The sequence below is a fragment of the Ranitomeya variabilis genome, chromosome 5, assembly GCF_051348905.1.
Source record: "Ranitomeya variabilis isolate aRanVar5 chromosome 5, aRanVar5.hap1, whole genome shotgun sequence".
Taxonomy (NCBI): Eukaryota; Metazoa; Chordata; class Amphibia; order Anura; family Dendrobatidae; genus Ranitomeya; species Ranitomeya variabilis.
Genome location: NC_135236.1, coordinates 592,205,806 through 592,220,639, shown reverse-complemented (window position 1 = coordinate 592,220,639; position 14,834 = coordinate 592,205,806). Strand labels below are relative to the sequence as shown.

Below are 14,834 nucleotides of genomic sequence, written 5' to 3'. Positions count from 1 at the left end.
GCCATTAAGAATGTGATGGTGGGTTTTCCCATTCCCACAAGTCTGAATGATTCTATGGCCCTGGCTATTCAAATCGACCGGCGGTTGCGGGAGCGCAAAACCGCAAATTCCCTCATGGTGTTGTCTGAACAGGCACCTGATTTAATGCAATGTGATAGAATCCTGACTAGAAATGAGCGGAAAATTCATAGACGCCAGAATGGCTTGTGTTACTACTGTGGTGATTCTACACATGTTATCTCAGCATGCTCTAAACGTCTTACTAAGGTTGTTAGTCCGGTCACCATTGGTAATTTGCAACCTAAATTTATTCTATCTGTAACTTTGATTTGCTCACTGTCATCGTATCCTGTCATGGCGTTTATGGACTCAGGTGCTGCCCTGAGCCTTATGGATCTGTCATTTGCCAAGCGCTGCGGAATTGTTCTTGAGCCATTGGAGAATCCTATCCCTCTTAGGGGTATTGATTCTACGCCATTGGCAAAAAATAAACCGCAGTTTTGGACACAGGTTACCATGTGCATGACTCCCGAACATCGGGAGGTAATACGTTTTCTTGTTCTGCATAAAATGCATGATTTGGTTGTTTTGGGTTTGCCATGATTACAGACCCATAATCCAGTCTTGGACTGGAAGGCTATGTCAGTGTCAAGTTGGGGCTGCCATGGAATTCATGGAGATTCCCTGCCCTTGTCTATTGCTTCTTCTACGCCTTCGGAAGTTCCGGCGTATTTGTCTGATTATCAGGATGTCTTCAGCGAGTCTAAGTCCAGTGCACTGCCTCCTCATAGGGAATGTGACTGTGCAATAGATTTGATTCCTGGCAGTAAGTTTCCTAAGGGGAGACTGTTTAATTTGTCGGTACCTGAACATACCGCGATGCGTTCATATATCAAGGAGTCTCTTGAGAAGGGGCATATCCGTCCTTCTTCCCCTCTTGGTGCGGGATTCTTTTTTGTGGCCAAAAAGGACGGATCTTTGAGGCCTTGTATTGACTATCGGCTTTTAAATAAGATCACTGTCAAATTTCAGTATCCTTTGCCGCTGTTGTCAGATTTGTTTGCCCGGATTAAAGGTGCCAAGTGGTTCACCAAGATAGACCTTCGTGGTGCGTACAACCTTGTGCGCATTAGGCAGGGCGATGAATGGAAAACCGCATTCAATACGCCCGAAGGTCATTTTGAGTACTTGGTGATGCCATTTGGGCTCTCTAATGCACCTTCAGTTTTTCAGTCCTTCATGCATGACATTTTCCGGAAGTATCTGGATAAATTTTTGATTGTTTATCTGGATGATATTCTGGTTTTTTCTGATGATTGGGACTCGCATGTGGAGCAGGTCAGGATGGTTTTTGAGATTTTGCGTGAAAATTCTTTGGTTTGTAAAAGGCTCAAAGTGTCTCTTTGGTGTACAGAAGGTTCCCTTTTTGGGGTTCATTTTTTCCCCTTCTGCTGTAGAGATGGATCCAGTCAAGGTCCGAGCTATTCATGATTGGACTCAACCCTCGTCAGTTAAGAGTCTTCAGAAATTCTTGGGTTTTGCTAACTTCTACCGTCGTTTTATCGCAAATTTCTCTAGCGTTGTTAAACCGCTGACGGATATGACCAAGAAAGGCTCTGATGTAGCTAACTGGGCTCCTGCTGCCGTGGAGGCTTTCCAGGAGTTGAAACGCCGGTTTACTTCGGCGCCCGTTTTGTGCCAGCCTGACGTCTCACTTCCCTTTCAGGTTGAGGTGGATGCTTCGGAGATTGGGGCAGGGGCCGTTTTGTCGCAGAGAGGCCCTGGTTGCTCTACTATGAGACCTTGTGCCTTCTTCTCTAGGAAGTTTTCGCCGGCAGAGCGAAATTATGATGTGGGCAATCGGGAGTTGTTGGCCATGAAGTGGGCATTTGAGGAGTGGCGTCATTGGCTCGAGGGTGCTAAGCATCGTGTGGTGGTCTTGACTGATCACAAAAATCTGATGTATCTCGAGTCTGCTAAACGCCTGAATCCTAGACAGGCCCGCTGGTCATTGTTTTTCTCCCGTTTTGACTTTGTGGTCTCGTATTTACCAGGTTCTAAGAATGTGAAGGCCGATGCTCTGTCTAGGAGCTTTGTGCCTGATGCTCCTGGAGTCGCTGAACCTGTGGGTATTCTTAAGGAAGGAGTTATCGTGTCTGCTATTTCTCCAGATCTGCGACGTGTGTTGCAGAGATTTCAGGCTGATAGGCCTGACTCTTGTCCACCTGACAGATTGCTTGTGCCTGCTAAATGGACCAGCAGAGTCATTTCTGAGGTTCATTCCTCAGTGTTGGCAGGGCACCCGGGAATTTTTGGCACCAGAGATCTGGTGGCCAGGTCCTTTTGGTGGCCTTCCTTGTCAAGGGATGTGCGGTCATTTGTGCAGTCCTGTGGTACTTGTGCTCGAGCTAAGCCTTGCTGTTCTCGTGCCAGCGGGTTGCTCTTGCCCTTGCCTGTCCCGAAGAGACCTTGGACACACATCTCTATGGATTTCATTTCGGATCTTCCGGTGTCTCAGGGCATGTCTGTCATCTGGGTGATATGTGATCGTTTCTCCAAGATGGTCCATCTGGTTCCTTTGCCTAAGCTGCCTTCCTCTTCTGATCTGGTTCCTGTGTTCTTCCAGAACGTGGTTCGTTTGCACGGCATTCCTGAGAATATTATGTCGGACAGAGGATCCCAGTTTGTTTCCAGGTTCTGGCGATCCTTTTGTGGTAGGATGGGCATTGATTTGTCGTTTTCGTCCGCTTTCCATCCCCAGACTAACGGACAAACGGAGCGAACTAATCAGACTCTGGAGGCTTATTTGAGGTGTTTTGTCTCTTCTGATCAGGATGATTGGGTGACCTTCTTGCCGTTGGCTGAATTTGCCCTTAATAATCGGGCTAGTTCCGCCACCTTGGTTTCGCCATTTTTCTGCAACTCTGGTTTCCATCCTCGTTTTTCCTCGGGACATGTGGAGCCTTCTGACTGTCCTGGGGTGGATTCCGTGGTGGATAGGTTGCAGCGGATCTGGAGTCATGTGGTGGACAACTTGAAGTTGTCACAGGAGAAGGCTCAGCGTTTTACCAACCGCCGCCGCGGTGTGGGTCCCCGACTTCGCGTTGGGGATTTGGTATGGCTGTCTTCTCGATTTGTTCCTATGAAGGTCTCCTCTCCCAAATGTAAGCCTCGCTTCATTGGTCCTTACAAGATATTGGAAATCATTAATCCTGTATCCTTTCGCCTGGATCTTCCGGTGTCGTTTGCCATTCACAACGTATTTCATAGGTCCTTGTTGCGGCGGTACGTTGTGCCTGTGGTTCCTTCTGCTGAGCCTCCTGCTCCGGTGTTGGTTGAGGGCGAGTTGGAGTACGTGGTGGAGAAGATCTTAGATTCTCGTCTCTCCAGGCGGAGGCTTCAGTACCCAGTCAAGTGGAAGGGCTATGGTCAGGAGGATAATTCCTGGGTGGTCGCCTCTGATGTGCATGCGGCCGATTTAGTTCGTGCCTTTCACGCCGCTCATCCTGATCGCCCTGGTGGTCTTGGTGAGGGTTCGGTGACCCCTCACTAAGGGGGGGGGGTACTGTTGTGAATTTACCTTTTGGCTCCCTCTAGTGGCTACTAGTGATTTGACTCTGGGTATGTCATTCATCCCTTGTATGCTCACCTGGGTCGTTAGGTCAGGGGTGTTGCTATATAAGCTCCCTGGACCTTCAGTTCAATGCCTGGCAACGTTGATATCAGAGCTAATCTGTAATGCTCTTGTCTACTGATCCTGGTTCCTGATTAAGCTAAGTCTGCTCTCTTGCTTTTTGCTATTTGTTTTTGTTTGCATTTTTGTCCAGCTTGTACCTAATCTGTATCCTATCCTTGCTGGAAGCTCTAGGGAGGCTGGAGTTCTCCCCCCGGGCCGTTAGACGGTTCGGGGGTTCTTGAATCTCCAGTGTGGTTTTGTGATAGGGTTTTTGTTGACCATATAAGTTATCTTGCTACATTCTGCTATTAGTAAGTGGGCCTCTCTTTGCTAAACCTAGTTCATCTCTGTGTTTGTCATTTCCTCTTACCTCACCGTTATTATTTGTGGGGGGCTTGTTTCCAACTTTTGGGGTCTTTTCTCTGGAGGCAAGAGAGGTCTTTGTTTTCCTCTTCTAGGGGTAGTTAGCTCTCCGGCTGGCGCGAGACATCTAGCGACCAACGTAGGCATGTTCCCCGGCTACTTCTAGTGTTGGCGTTAGGAGTAGATATATGGTCAACCCAGTTACCACTGCCCTATGAGCTGGATTTTTGTACTTCGCAGACTTGCTGATATCTCTGAGACCCTCGCCATTGGGGTCATAACAGTCTGTCAGCGTAGTGTCTAGAGGCTGGAGGCGTTACCAGGAGACAGGCCAGTACACCAGTAGTTGTGGAGGGGGCAGTGGAGGCAAAACAACCCAGCAGCAGGACCGCTACCTTAGCCTTTGTGCAAGGAGGAACAGGAGGAGCACTGCCAGAACCCTGCAAAATGACCTCCAGCAGGCCACAAATGTGCATGTGTCTGTACAAACCCTTAGAAACCGACTCCATGAGAATGGTCTGAGTGCCCTACATCCACAGGTGGGGATTGTGCTCACAGCCCAACACCGTGCAGGACACTTGGTATTTGCCACAGAACAAAAGGATTGGCAAATTCGCCACTAGCACCCTGTGGTCTTCACAGATGAAAGCAGATTCACACTGAGCACGTGACAGACGTGAGAGTCTGGATATGCCGTGGAGTCATCTGCTGCCTGAAACAACCTTCAGCATGACCGGCTTGGCAGTGGGTCAGTAATGGTGTGGGGTGGCATTTCGTTGGAGGGCCGCACAGCCCTCAATGTGCTCACCAGAGGTAGCCTGACTGCCATTAGGTACCGAGATGAGATCCTCAGACCCCTTGTGAGACCATATGCTGGTGCGGTTGGCCCTGAGTTCCTCCTAATGCAGGACTGCTATGATCTGGTGACCTTGGAGCCGCATGAAACTTTCTCTGGAGACAGTGGAACCTGTACTGACCGCAATCCTGAACTAACACCACAACTAGAAGTAGCCGTGGGGTGTGCCTAACACTCCCTAGACACCTCGACACAGCCAGAGGACTAAATACCCCTATAGATGGAAATGGGAATGCTATCTTGCCTCAGAGCAGACCCCCAAAGGATAGGCAGCCCCTCACAAATAATGACTGTGAGTAGGAGAAGAATAGACACACGCAGGTAGAAAACAGGATTTAGCAAAAGAGGCCACTCTAGCTAAATAGGAAAGGATAGGACAGATAACTAGGCGGTCAGTATTAAAACCCTTCCAAAAATATCCACAGCAGATAATACAAAAGTTCCACAATCTAACTAAAGACATGGAATGTATATCTGCCACTCCAGAGAATCCAGCAAGACTGAGAAAATACTAACACAATCTAAGCTGGACAAGAAAACACAAAGAATAGCACTGAATTGTGAAGCACACAACATGTGTGCCACAGGGAAAAAGAACCAGACACTTATCTTTGCTGATTTGGCAGAAAGGCAGGAGGAACCAGGCAGAGGTCCTACACCTCCCAACAACAATTGACAACTGGCAAGGACTAATGAATCCTGCACACCTAAATACCCCAGTCAGAACTGTAATCAGCAGACACACTTGACCAGGACTGCAACCCAGGGACAACTGCATTATCACCTACAACCACCGGAGGGAGCCCAAAAGCAGAATTCACAACACAGGACAATGCCAGACATCATGTGGCTGGAGTGTGTCAGCAATTCCTGCAAGATGAAGGCATTGAACCTATGGACTGGTCTGCCCGTTCACCAGACCTGTATCCGATTGCACACATCTGGTTCATCATGTCTTGCACCATCTACCAATGTCACATTGCACCACAGACTGTCCAGGAGTTGGCGGATGACTGGTCCAGGTCTGGGAGGAGATCCCTCAGGAGACCATCTGCTGCCTCATCAGGAGCATGCCCAGGTGTTGTAGGGAGGTCATACAGGCACGTGGAAGCCACACACTACTGAGCCTCATTTGTCTTGAGGCATTTCCACTGATGTTGGATCAGCCTGTAACTTAATTTTCCACTTTGAATTTGAGCATCATTCCAACTCCAGACCTCCGTAGGATAATAGTTGTGATTTTCGTTGATCATTTTTAGGTTTTATTGTTCTCAACACATTCCACTATGTAATGAATCAAGATTTAGAACTGGAATATTTCAGTGATATCTAGGACGTGGGATTTTAGTGTCCCCCTTATTTTTTTGAGCAATGATTATATATATATATATATAAACACACATATATATATATATATATATATATATATATATATATATATATATATATATATATACACATACACATACACATACAGTATATGTACAGTATAGACCAAAAGTTTGGACAACATCTCATTTAAAGATTTTTCTGTATTTTCACGACTATGAAAATTGTACATTCACACTGAAGGCATGAAAACTATGAATTAACACATGTGGAATTATATACTTAACAAAAAAGTGTGAAACAACTGAACATTTATCTTATATTCTAGGTTCTTCAAAGTAGCCACCTTTTGCTTTGATGACAGCTTTGCACACTCTTGGCATTCTCTTGATGAGCTTCAAGAGGTAATCATCGGGAATGGTCTTCCAACAATCTTGAAGGAGTTCCTAGAGATGCTTGGCACTTGTTGGCCCTTTTGCCTTCACTCTACAGTCCAGCTCACCCCAAACCATCTTGATTGGGTTCAGGTCGTGTGAATGTGGAGGCCAGGTCATCTGGCGTAGTACCCCATCACTCTCCTTCTTGGTCAAATATTACACAGCCTGGAGGTGTGTTTGGGGTCATTGTCCTGTTGAAAAATAAATGATGGTCCAACTAAACACAAACCGGATGGAATAACATGCTGCTACAAGATGCTGTGGTAGCCATGCTGGTTCAGTATGCCTTCAATTTTGAATAAATCCCCAAAAGTGTCACCAGCAAAGCACCCCCATCACACCTCCTCCTCCATGCTTCATGGTGGGAACGAGGCATGTAGAGTCCATCTGTCCACCTTTTCTGCCTCGCACAAAGACACGGTGGTTAGAACCAAAGATCTCAAATATGGACTCATCAGACTAAAGCACAGATTTCCACTGGTCTAATGTCCATTCCTTGTGTTCTTTAACCCAAACAAGTCTCTTCTGCTTGTTGCCTGTCCTTAGCAGTGGTTTCCTAGCAGCTATCTAACCATGAAGGCTTGCTGCACAAAGTCTCCTCTTAACAGTTGTTGTAGAGATGTGTCTGCTGCTAGAACTGTGCAGCATTGACCCGGTCTCTAATCTGAGCTGCTGTTAACCTGCGATTTCTGAGGCTGATGACTCGGATAAACTTATCTTCAGAAGTAGAGGTGACTCTTCGTCTTCCTTTCCAGGAGCGGTCCTCATGTGAGCCAGTTTCTTTGAAGCGCTTGATGGTTTTTGCCACTGCACTTGGGGACACTTTCAAAGTTTTCCCAATTTTTCGGACTGACTGACCTTATTTTCTTAAAGTAATGATGGCCACTCGTTTTTCATTACTTAGCTGCTTTTTTCTTGCCATAATGCAAATTCTAAGAGTCTGTTCAGTAGGACTATCAGCTGTGTATCCACCAGACTTCTGCACAACACAACTGATGGTCCCAACACCATTTATAAGGCAAGAAATCCCACTTATTAAACCTGACAGGGCACACCTGTGAAGTGAAAACGATTCCCGGTGACTACCTCTTGAAGCTCATCAAGAGAATGCCAAGAGTGTGCAAAGCAGTCATCAAAGCAAAAGGTGGCTACTTTGAAGAACCTAGAATATAAGACATAATTTCAGTTGTTGTTCACGCTTTTTTGTTAAGTATATAATTCCACGTGTCAATTCATAGTTTTGATGCCTTCAGTGTGAATGTACAATTTTCATAGTCATGAAAACACAGAAAAATCTTTAAAGGGAACCTATCACCCGGTTTTTTAAAGATTAGATAAAAATAGTGTGAAATAGGGGCAGAGCTGGGCTTTACATTAGTGCCTTTTTGGTGGCGTAGTGGTGTGCGCATGTCCAAAGAGAAGATCCACTGCCCAGGAGATTCAAAACAGCGCGGTCTACGCTATTCGCCGTTTACCGGTGGGCGCGGCCATCTTTCCTGTGGCAGCGCGTGCGCAGATGGAGCGCTCTGCTGCCCGGGGCTTCAGGAAAATGGCCGCCGCGATCTCCATCTGCGCACGCGCGGAATCTCGCGGCCATTTTCCTGAAGCCCCGGGTAGCAGAGCGCTCCATCTGCGCACACGCGGCCACAGGAAAGATGGACAACCCCTTCAAGTATAGTTGGCAATACGTAACTTGTAGAGCTGTGCATTTGTAATAAAAACGATTATAAAAGTAACCATTTGCTGAGTAAAACATCTGCATGTAATTCCTTGGGGAAAATTTCAGTTTGGATAAGACCTGTGGGGCTTGCATTTATTTAGATCTAACATTCAGTTTTAAAGAGTGACTGAGAGAAAGAAATGCATTGTGTAAACTGTTCTGAAAGTGCAAAGAGGAAGGGCAGCAAGATGATCATTTTGGGTAGTCGTACCAAATGAACCCTGGAGAAGTAAAATATCACATCTATCGGTGCGGTAAATGAGAAGACTTATGTTCCATAATGGTTCTTTATTGTTGCACCGCCATTCTTAAGATAAACAAACAAATACAGTCATGGCTGAAAATGTTTACACCCTTGAAATTATTCTGGAAAATTAAACATTTCTCCCAGAAAATTATTGCGATTACACATTTTGTGTTGTACACACCTTTATTCCCCTTGTGTGTATTGGAACAAAACAAAACAAAAAAAACGGAAAAAAGGCATATTGGACATAAAATTACACACAAAAGCCCAAGACTGGGCTGGACAAAATTGCTGGCACCCTCAACTTAATATTTGGTTGCATGACCTTTGGAATAATTAACTACAATCAATTACTTCCTATAACCATCATCAAGCTACTTACATCTCTCAATTGGAATTTTGGACCACTCTTCTTTTGCAAAATACTCTAGGTTTCTCCCAATAACAATTTTAAGATCTTTCTACAGGTGTTAAATGGGAATTATATCGAAACTCATTGCTGGCCACTTCAGAATCATACAGTGCTTTGTTTCCATGTATTTGAGTGCTTGTTGAAGTATTTTTGGGTCATTGTCTTGCTGGAAGACCCATGACCTAGGACACAAACCCAGGTCTCTGATGGCTAGCACTATGCTGCGACCCAAAATCCTTTGGTAATCTTCAAATTTCATTTTGCGTTGACTGTGTAACCCAGTGCTAGAGGGAGCAAAACCACCTAAAAAATTATTTGAACCTCACCACTTCTGACTCTAGGTACTGTGTTCTTTTCTTTTTATGCCTCATTCATTTTTCGGTAATGTGCTTTACCAAAAAGCTCAATCTTTGTCTCATCTGTCCATAAGATGCTTTCCCAAAAAGGAGTTTGGCTTACGTAAGGTCCACCTGGGTCTCTGGCCTTTGCGTTTCATTTCATTCAAATATCAAGGGATAGTTTGCACTGAAACTGATGCACCCTGAGCCTGTAAGACTGGTTAAATTTCTTTGGAACATGATTAGAGCTGCTTATCCACCATGCGGACTATTCTGTGCTGCAACCTTTCATCAATTTTTCTCTGCCGTCCACGTCCAGTGAGATTAGCTACATTGCCTTGGGTTGTAAACTTCTTGACTTTGTTGCGCACTGTGGATAAAAGAACATCAAGATCTCTGGAGATGGACTTGTAACCTTGAGATTGTTTAACAGTTTTGGTTCTCAAGTCCTCAGCAAACAGTTATTTTTTACGCTTTCTCTTCTCCATGCTTAGTTTGGCACACACAATGCAAAGATGGAGTCAACTTCTTTTTTTTTAATCTGGTTTCAGGCATGATTTTCATATTGCCCACACCTGTTACTTGCCACAGGCAAGTTTGAATGAGAATCACATGTTTGAAACAAAGCTGTGTACCCACAATTTTGGTTAGATGTCAACAATTTTGTATGGCCCATGTTTGGGATTTGTGTGAAATTATGTCCAATTTGCTATTTTTCTCAGTTGTTTTTGTGTTCCAATACACACAAAGGAAACGCATATGTGCAAAGCAAAACATGTGTAAATACAAAATTTTTGGGGGAGAAATACTTCCTTTTCTGGAACAATTTCAAGAGTACCAAAAGTTTCTACCATGACCCTTCCATTTGGATTATTACCTTGAGAGAGGCAAAACTCAAATGATGAAACGTGATAAGATAATAAAGAGTTACTTTGAAAAACAAGTGCATAATCGCATTTTTAACTATCCTTACTACTCTGTGATTTCCCCCAGTTTTTCACGTATACATAGAGATAGACACACATTTTATGTATACAAATGTAAGTGTATATACCACATTCAATATTATTATGGAAATGCCATTTTTCTCTGATTTTTCTAAATGGTTGACGCAAATGAGTAAATATAGTGTTCAAATCATCAGCTGTTAGATAAGTCAAATTTTGCCTTTCAGATGTTCTCATTACCCAAATTATTATACTTGTTTCTCACTGTTCCAATCTCCCTCCCAAACAGAATCTTAAACACTTTTGTGTGGAGGAACATTATCTAATAACCTCATGAAAAGGCCTAAGAAATTTGGAGGGCCCAACCTCCCTAATATCCATGGTTACATTCTAGCTACCCAACTAGATCAAGTTAGAGCATGGTGGAATGGAAATAAAACTTGTAATTGGTTTCAAATTGATTCACAATGTGCAGCCTCTAAAAATCTAAAAGCTCTATTTAGTGCATCTTTGATTATTCCAACTAAAAATATAGATGCTCTTCCTCTGACGGTGTCATCCATCTCCAGCTCGAAAGCATTCGAAAAAAAGGTTCTAACGCCTTGGCCCCTGTTGTGTCCATAACTCCATTGGAAACCTTAGAACTCTTAATAACAGATCTTAATATTAAAGATTGGACAAAATGAGGCGTTATACTAGTGAAAGATTTGTATGAAGGTCTTAACCTCCTCTCTTTTGCTTCTTTACATAATCATTTCAAAATTTCCAATAAAGAGTTCTATAAATATCTCCAAATTCGGCATGCATTACAACATTTTCCGATATGTGGAACGGTTAACTCAGGATTAATATTGACTCTTTCAAATATTTCATCTAATAAAGTGAGCCTAAAACCCATATATAATTTAATAGACATGAAAAATGTTTTTATAAAATCGACTCCCTTTTTATTGTGGGAAAAAGAATTGAATAAAACAAACATTCTCCTTGTGACAGTCATTACACTGGCTACCCATCCACTCCAGAATCCAGTACAAAACTACTACCCTCATCCACAAAGCACTCCATGGCTCAGCACCACCCTACATCTCCTCTTTGGTCTCATTCTACCACCCTACCCGTGCCCTCCGCTCCGCTAATGACCTCAGGTTAGCATCCTCAATAATCAGAACCTCCCACTCGCGTCTCCAAGACTTTACACGTGCTGCGCCGATTCTTTGGAATGCACTACCTAGGTTAACACGATTAATCCCCAATCCCCACAGTTTTAAGCATGCCCTAAAAACTCATTTGTTCAGATTGGCCTACCGCCTCAACGCATTAACCTAACGATCCCTGTGTGGCCTATCATTAAAACAAACAAACAAAAAAAAAAAAAAAAACATAACCAGGTTCCTCGTATCATGTTCTCATACACTTTATGCAGTTAATAGCCCTCTGTGTCTGTACTGTTACATACTTAGGCAGTTAACTGGTTCATGCAGCTTTACATGAACACCCGAGCCTTACACTATGGCTGGTCCGAATAACTAAAGCAATTGTTACCATCCACCTCTCGTGTCTCCCCTTTTCCTCATAGTTTGTAAGCTTGCGAGCAGGGCCCTCACTCCTCCTGGTATCTATTTTAAACTGTGATTTCTGTTATGCTGTAATATCTATTGTCTGTACAAGTCCCCTCTATAATTTGTAAAGCGCTATATATATATATATATATATATGTTGGCGCTATATAAATAAAATGATTATTATTATTATTATTCTCGAACAGAGAATAGATAAGCTCACTAGTTTTTGCAGCTCACACCTTCAAATGAGCCTCTTATCTTGAGTCCTATATGAAAACAGTTTTAAGATGGTATTACACCCCAATGAGGCTTCAACTCTGCTGGCGTAACTGTGGCCAAAAAGGTTCTTTAATCCACACTTTTTGGAGCTGTTCAGTAATCACTCCAAACTGGTTGTTTACTTTTCATCTGATCTCTTCTCTACGCCACCAAAAAATAAAACCATCTCCTTCTTTAGCACTACTTTTGTTAGATATACATTCTATTCCCTCCAATGGCACAGTAATTGCCTCACATTCGTCTAGGTACAAAAATAGCGATTACAAGATATTGGAAGTCCTCGAATTCATGCCAGCGAAGAGATAAATAATAATCTTTACTTTTAGATTGCTACTCCACTGTCCTGCAGCTCCATCCTACCATCCCCCCTCATCTAACCCATTGAGCGTCTGCTCAGTGAGCAGAAGACTCCTCTCCATATTGTCAATGGATCTCAGTGTTGCCAGCTGCACATTTAGATTCAGAATCTGGGCTTCCAAACGCACAACGTGCTCACATCTCGCACAGCAGTATGCACCCTCGACCGGCTGATCAAGGACTGCATACATGTGGCAAGATGTGCATTGGATGGCATTAACAATAGTGGAGCACATTTCCAAATGGGGATTGCACCAGACAGAAACGTTAAATAAAAAATAAATGCAAAGTATCGATAAAATACAGACAGCAATTCAGTAATTCCTCTCTTGGAAACTCCCTGAATCCAAAGTCACTGAATCTCAAGTCACACTTACCGCCGTTCGCACTTACGCTCAGTTCACACTCGCTAAACTGAAGATTTAAAGAGTTTTTTTTTCTCTTTCCCATCACCAGCAATCCACCTTGCTGTTCAATGCACTTCCAGGTTGCAGAGGTCAATTTCACACCTTCAGGGACCCTAAATAAGTCTACTAGCACCCTCTCCATGATTCTGACCCAAATCATGACTCCACCACCTCCTTGCTAACGCTGCAGCCTTGTTTGGACATGGTGGCCATCCACCAACCATCCACTACTTCATCCATATCGACCATTCAGGGTTGCTCGGCACTCATAAGCAAATCAGATGGTTTTTAACCCATTCTCGCCATGGACATTTTTCGTTTACATTTTTTCCTCCTCTTCTTCCAAGAACCATAACTATTTTTCTGTCAATATTACTATATGAGGGCTTGTCTTTTGTGAGACGAGTTGTACTTGTTAATGATACAATTGATTTTACCATACAGTAATATACCAAGTGTGGTGAAATTTTTTTATATATACTTTGTTTTTTTGTTTTTTAACAAGGGCACTTGCACAATTTTTTTTTTTTTTTTTTTTTTTTTTTTTAAGCGACATGGCAATGTGATTCCCCAGGTCAGCACAAGTATGTAGAAACATGAACAAAAAATAAAATAAGTGGTGAGAAAAAAATTCTGAAATCTGTAAGAAAAAAAGTTTGCCCATTTTCTGAGATCTGGAGTTGGGTCATAGCTTAGTTTTTGCATTCTGAGCTGATGTTGTTATTGATACCATTTTAGGGGTAGATATGTTTTGATCAACTCTTACTGCATTTTCATTGCAATGTTGCGGCGGCCAAAAAAAATAAGTTTTGGCCTTTTAATATTTTCCTCATTACTGCGTTTACTGATCTGATTCAGTCACTTTATATTTTGATAAAACGGATATTTCTGAACACAGATATACCAAATATGTAGTTGTTTTTTTTTAATTGTTCTATTTTCAATAAGGCAAAACGGGAGGGGGTAATTTGAATTTGTGTTTGTTTATTTTTTCATATTTTGAAAAACTTTTTTTCACTGCTTTATTTTATATTTAATAGTTCCTCTAGGATACTTGAAGAAGCGATCTTCGGATCGACTGTGATGATTGCTTTCATGATTTCCTATGAACGCCGGCAGTGAGTTGTTCACAGGAGATTCACAATGACCAGCACAGGGGTCTTCTTTCATGACAACCAATTGGCCTCCCCCAATCTAGTGATGGGCAGAATTTGTGATAGCGTGTGTTAAATCTCGCTGTAAGGCCGGCGTCACACTAGCGAGTTTTACGGACGTAAGAGCGCAGAAAATACGTCCATAAAACTCGCCAAACAAACGACACAATTATTCTCAATGGGTCTGGTCCTATCAGCCGTATATTACGGTTCAGTATTATACGGCCTTCTACAGCCGTACAAAATCGCAGCATGCTGCGTTTGTCAGCGTATTGCGCAAATAATACGCCAATGAAAGTCTATGGGGGCGAGAAAAATACGGATTCCACACGGACCAGCAGTGTGACTTGCGAGAAATACGCAGCGGTGTCCTATAGAAAAGCCGGTAATTAAATTGCCGGCTTTTCATTTCTCCTTCCCCAACCCGACAGGATATGAGACATGGTTTACATACAGTAAACCATCTCATATCCCCTTTTTTTTTTGCATATTCCACACTACTAATGTTAGTAGTATGTATGTGCAAAATTTGGGTGCTCTAGCTGCTAAAATAAAGGGTTAAATGGCGGAAAAAATTGGCGTGGGCTCCCGCGCAATTTTCTCCGCCAGAATGGTAAAGCCAGTGACTGAGGGCAGATATTAATAGCCTAGAGAGGGTCCATGGTTATTGGCCCCCCCTGGCTACAAACATCTGCCCCCAGCCACCCCAGAAAAGGCACATCTGGAAGATGCGCCTATTCTGGCACT

The 14,834-nt window shown here is 43.3% G+C and overlaps 1 protein-coding gene across 3 annotated transcripts in view; it reads right to left on the bottom strand.

Moving 5' to 3' along the window:
* LOC143776549 (slit homolog 2 protein-like) overlaps positions 1 to 14,834 on the bottom strand; it is a 215,659-nt gene that overhangs the window by 41,103 nt on the left and 159,722 nt on the right. The gene's annotated exons all lie outside the window — the stretch shown is intronic.